We start from the raw sequence: 6,298 nt of genomic DNA, 5'->3' as shown, positions 1-6,298 counted from the left end.
CCATAATTATTTTGAACATCTGGGGTCCTTTAACCTGCACCAAACGCACAGTACACGGGCGTTTTTGCATTTCAGCCCCATCGAAATGCAGCCGCCGCGGCCGGCATAGATCCCAAGCACTCAGGTTAGTAGCGCAACACCTCAGCCACTATGCCACCACGGCGGGTGCGGCGGAGAAAGGAGTGAACACCGTTTTTACAGAGTGCGTTTCGCTTAGATGTTACCCGTAGCGCGCTACAGAACGAAACGAAAAGCTTGGCCGATATGTACAACATGGCGCTCATATTTCACATGTAGCCCAAATTATTTTCTGTGACCTAGACGGGATGCTGGCGAATGTGTTGGGAATCTGCTCGGCCACCAAGCACAATCTGCGCTGCTATACGTTCTCGGTGACAAATCGCACATCGCAGAAGCGCACGCACAAATGTTTGAAGAATGGGACGACAGACCGCCTGCAGTTTGCCATGACGTCGAAATAAGAAGCACAAACAGCGACGTTTCTGTACTTTTCTGGTCAATAGTTCAGGTCGTATGGTTGCGGCACGCATTACTTTCTTTTTTAATCCAAACGACGAAAACTGTGCGCGCACAAATTAGCATGGCGTTTGCGACGTTTGAATTTGGCGCCTTTTCCCGCGCATGCCATTAGCTCCGGCCGGTGCACTGCGTTACTGCGCTAAAGAAAGTAGTTCATCAAAGAAGCGAAGCAAATAACTTTCATACCCTTGTAAATCGCAACAATTGTTCAGTAATAACATGAAATTACAAAATTTGTTATCAAATCGTACAATTTACGATAATATAAGCGTGTATTTATATGAGTGTACATGTATGATTGCGCGTTTGCGCTGTTGAAGCTTGGCACATTCCGGCGAGTTCGTGCACGCTGTTTGCTTGAGAGCTTCCTGCGTTTTCTGCGTTCTTTGTGTGCTTCGCTGTGACATCTTTGGAATATTCCTGCGTGTTGCTCGCTTTTTATGGGCTTGTTGCCTCGAAGATCGCCATGATCGCCTCCGACTCAGCGACATCAAGGGTGAGTGAGTGTTTCGAATTCCCCTTGTTCGTCCATTGTGACGCGGTGAACGGAAGCGCTGAAATGATTTCAGCGCTTGTGTGTGTCTTCCGCGCGCCTCTCTTCTAGTTTTCATTCCTAGTACTATCCTTCCGTTGTGAGAATTGGTTGTACAGCACTAGATTTGTGGTATATAACATGGAGTTTTGTCCTAGTTTAACTTTACACTCCGCTTGTGGTGACGTAAGGCAGCTATGTGGTGCCAGTTAAAACAGGGCATGTTTTATGTACGCCATGATTTCTGATACGGTGTTCGAGCACCGATTGAGTTAGCCTTATTAATGAGCGCAAAACAATGCGACGTGAAACCATCCGATCTGTACTGTAATCGAAGATATTTTGTTTGCGCCACGCTAGTACAAGGCGTGGGAGCGAGCTTGTAGCAACTTAGGGCGGTGGGATCGGCGAAAGTGTATTATGTTACGCTGTTCCCTTCAGGATCGAGTGACTCCGCGCTGCTTCAAGGCCACTATCTGACACGCCGTGCGGCCGATGTTCGCGCGATCGGAAAACACAGAGGAGGCTGTCGCGCAATAATAAAGAATTTCAAGGGTGTACATGCGATTCTATGCGATACGTGAGATACAACAGGGGTGATGCCACAGAGTGCTGCGAAATCATCGAGTTATACGCCTTGCCAACCGCGTGTGTTTTGTTTTCCAACAGTTCGCGCGCATTCAACTTTCTTTTTTCATTTTCTCCGTTCGACGCCATCGAGTGCTTCACCCAAACGGCTTCGCGTAGGCGCTCTTTGCATTCACGGAAAGGCGGATTTCATGGCACCCCAGCTCCTACAACATTCAAAATAATGTAATTTCGTGAAATTGCAGCTTTTCGCACTTCAGTAACTGATTGATTTAACGAAGTATTAAAATCAGTAAAGGAACGAGATGCCTGGCATATCTGCCTTGTTGACCCACTGTGTTTCGAGGCGGCATGTATACGTTATCGGCAACATTAACATCAATAATTAGCATTGTTTCTTGTGACCATAGAAGTAGCTAGTTATGTCGAAAAGCTATTTTTGCGTTGAATCCGAGCACTATAGAGTGAACAGATTGAAAGGGGAGCGCATCGTTGTGAAATAAATGACGACGCTTTGCCACAAGCTTGGAATAATGCTTTGCCGAAAGAGCAGTTCTGTGAAATTCTTTCTTTGAGAGTAAGCAAAACTTCAGTAGCATCAGGTAGACGGGGAGTAAAAGAATGTAACACTGTGGTTTTATATGAAGGAGCTGCCTTTAATATGTGGCCATAACAGTTCAGTAGATGCGTGGAAATAATTTTTAAAATAAGTAGGGGAATGTGAAATAAATTATTTGACAAGCTCACACTGCCATTGGCAAGAGCGGCCACACTTTAGTGTATTCAATGACTAGTCATTTGTATCCGTCCATTTATGTCAGCCTAATGGTCCATTGTCGCTTTTGCTGCATCGTGGCTTCACGTTTTAATACTGACATCTTTTTTCAGATTCAAAATGAGCTGGGAGACACCCAAGCTGGAATGCTAAGGTGAATTCTTTGGCTATCCATTCTGTAGTGGCACCATGATCAAATACAGTGATTCCGTGAAAATGTATTGCAGGAAGCAGGAAAAAAACAACATTGCTGATGCAACTGCAAGGCATTTCCTCCAGTGATCAAATGGTGCAGAGTACCTTCATTAGCAGACATGGTGCCTTTAAGCACTCAGCTGAAAGACTTTGCAACTGCACCGGGACTGGGGGTGAATTTCAGTGTCACTTGTGAATATATTAAACATAGAATGTGCCTTCTTCAGTGTACATGCCTGATATAAGAGCGGCTTTCAGGAACTTCCTGTGCACATTAGTGGTCTACATAAGTGCACATCTTTCTAGTTTTACCAGAATGGAGGTATTATGACCTATGTCATACAGCAGTGCACTGTTAGCGGTATCAAACCAAAACAGCAACACCCATTGAGGAAGTTGGCTGAAGAACGAGCAGTGATGGGGCTTTTCTCATTTCAAGGGCCAAATTCCAAAAAGATTGATGCCGACCTGGACGGTGTGCAGTGCCGGTCGCCACATACTGTAGCCAGCATGGCATGAATCTCCTTGGCATTATGTCTCTAAGATACAGAAATTGCATCACTGCTCATAAAACAATCGGAAATTGGAATGTTGAAGGGAAGTGGCAGGGCTGCCCGCTGGAGCAGCCAGTGCATGCCCTCTGCTGACAATCCTGCCAATCCTGCCTTAATGAGAACCAGTGGTGCATGTTATCCTATTACGCCGCCAAGTGCATTCGTTGTTTTGTGTTAAGGTGGCACTAATGACACCCCGAATCAATTTAGAATAAAAAAGCATCGTTTTCAGTATCTAATTCTGTTAACTTCTTGGTAGTTGGTTAATTATTAGAGAAAATAAAGCTCGAAGTTCAATTTTCTGAGTATCGCCCCAAAATCTTCGCGCCGACATCTCATTGTCACATCGTGGATTTCAAGTATTTTTACAAACTTGGGTTCTATTGGTTCAGTAAAAGTTCCTGACGGTTTTTATTATGGGTTTTTGGCTTTTTGGAATACAATGAACATCTTTATTTGTAAAAAAAAATTGCTGCACCTGAACAGACATCAAAATATATGACGCCACAGCAAGCTGGTGTGGCGACTTCAAGGCAGCACTGCCACCAATCTTTCCTCTTGCTCCTTTTACACTTAACTCAGCCTCTTGCCGCGGTACGAGTGAATCTCTTGAATTGTAGTAAAGTCATTTACAGATACATCTAAAATAATTTTTCTCTTTCGTGCTTTCATGCAGTAGTTGCTTAGGGGCATCGGCACAGCGCCGCGAAGCACGAGGTCACAGGATAAAACTGCATTTTGATGGAGGTGAAATGCAAAACTACCCATGTACCGTGCAGCCTGAGGTGGTCAAAATTAATCCGGGGTTGCCCACTAGGGCGAACCTCAATATCAGATTGTCATTTTGGCACGTAAAATGCCGGAAATTAATTAATTTAATTTTTCTTTAATGCTCCTTTAAGCTGTAGCATTCATTATCTCTGCAAAAATTCATACTCGAAGTATTCTCCATAAAGATTTAATAAACAGTAGATATAGGTGTCTGCTTATATTTTAATTAGTGGCGATACGTGATGACTATTAGAACGGTGGCACAACGAGACAGACAGAATTGTAATACAATGTGTGAGGGCACGATGAGGGACACTAAGGAAATGATAGTCTCCCTTGAGGTCCCCGACATGGACATGAACTGACTGTCCACAAACTTCTGAGTTCACTCCGTGATCTTGTGCAGCCTGTGCTTTGCGAGTCAATTAATTTAATTGATGAGGTGGTGGTTGGCACATACTGTCTTTGCAGCTTATGTACATATCATACAGTGGAGTGAAATCTCGCATTTTACTTCTGGAGCACAGCAAGCGAACCTGATGTGTAGTGATAATCTTAGTAACAATCGACAGTCATATCCCTCTTCGAGCTTCTAATGCGGCTTGCCAACACAAGCAGCAACAGTTGCCCAAGATAGCGTGAAAGAGATTCATTAGAAAGTGGCATATGCCCAAGGTCACATACCGAGTCACCCAAGCTGTTCTGACTGTTGATTGTGAACCCACTGCCCTCAACATAGCAGCCCAATCTCTTCCCATTAGACCATGGGCTACCCGTTGACACAAATGGGTGGGAAAATAGAGACAAACACCCAAAAATATGAAGTATCCTAAGAATGGTAATCACATTAAATAATACTAGATCTTTTGGATACTTTGGTTTACTTATTATTTTTCTTGTTTGTGCTGGATTGTTTTTCTGAAACATGTGACATCCAGACAGCATAAGAAGCTTGTAAGAAGTCAAGTTTAGCATTCAAGATTTGCAACAGGTACTTTTGTAATTTATTTGCAGTAGGGCTGTTGTGTGAATGTGCTTGAAAGGCTTAAAACTGTTTTGCTAACATTTACTTAAACATGCAGGTTCACATAGGTTGGAGGAGTGCACATTGAGAAGGTTATCCTGGCACAGCTTACCATGGCCTGCCATGGTGGACCAGGAAAGTTTGCAAGGGCATTGCTTCACCATGTGTTCACAGAGGAGGAGCTCATGGGCCATTTGGGCTTTGGAAATAACACCAAGGGGCAAAAGAGGCTCTTGACCCCAACAGGGTCAGTGCTGTTATAGGCAAGTACCATATATCCTTTCCGGTTGCATTTTTACATTCACATTTTTTTCTAAAATTAGCAACTTGCCATTGGCTAATAAACTACATTCAAGTAGCCCGTGTGTGCAGTTGTGTGCTACAATAGCCTACCATTTGGAATGACTGTTCATATGATCTTAAGTGCCTAATGCCGCCATACTCAAATGCTTCTAAAATTTAAAGGCTGCCTTCACTGCCGAAAGTTTTTAGCGGCTCCACCACATAAAATGAGCTGCATTTGCGCATTAGCAGTGCTACTTGGCTGTCATTGCAAGGAATAGTCTGTGAAGCACGCTCCAAATCTATTGGCATGGAGGACATGTTTAAGTAGCCTGAAAGTGTTATTCTAATACACGAATTGCGGAGAAGCTATGCTCAAGTGTGGTTACTGCTCAGCTCGAGCAGGAGCACGTTCACCAAATTGCAGAAATCAAAACAGCTCTCCAGGTTCTGAGATGTGGAACAGCAGTTTCACCAATTTTAACACACCACATCGAATCAAAGTTGCTCCTATCTTGAAGGAGGTCCATGTGATGTGAGACAGCAGCCTTTCAGCAGAGGGAACCTGTTTGGTGTGGCAATTTTCTTTTGGTTGTTTCAATCAAAGAAACAACAGAGACAGAGTTGCCAGCTTCACTGTCAACTGTACTATGTTCAGTGGACGCTTACTCATTCTAAGCACCTAACCTATGACTCGTATTTATTAACATGCACTTTGTCACTTTGTATTCTAAGATATGAAAAAAATATTTATGTGGCTTTTCCCCATATACTTCAATAAATTGAGAATAGGCTCTTGGGGCCTAATGTATAAAGCTTCTTACAGACCATCGGACATGTCCACTACTCCCATTCTGAAATTGTTATAATTGTTTCCTGCTTCCTTACTTCACCTACCTGTTAGCAGGGTTATGAACCATTGCCAAGTAGATTATGGGCATAAATTTATCAAAGATGAATGGGCTTTTCTGTCGCTGTTGTTTAGCCCGTTGAGGATCACATTTTGGGGAGAAATATGCCTCTTTAATTTAGGAGTT

At 43.4% G+C, this 6,298-nt stretch overlaps 1 long non-coding RNA gene across 1 annotated transcript; it reads left to right on the top strand.

The window, feature by feature from the left end:
• The first annotated feature begins 866 nt into the window (after positions 1–866).
• On the top strand, positions 867–5,700 carry LOC129382150 (uncharacterized). The gene is made up of 3 exons (XR_008610237.2): positions 867–1,036; positions 2,549–2,589; positions 5,038–5,700. It is a non-coding gene; the product is annotated as an uncharacterized lncRNA (long non-coding RNA).
• The last annotated feature ends 598 nt before the right edge of the window (positions 5,701–6,298 follow it).

This window comes from Dermacentor andersoni, chromosome 3, assembly GCF_023375885.2.
Source record: "Dermacentor andersoni chromosome 3, qqDerAnde1_hic_scaffold, whole genome shotgun sequence".
Lineage (NCBI taxonomy): Eukaryota > Metazoa > Arthropoda > Arachnida > Ixodida > Ixodidae > Dermacentor > Dermacentor andersoni.
Note: the sequence above shows the minus strand (reverse complement) of the source record. Positions and strands in the feature narration are given on the sequence as shown.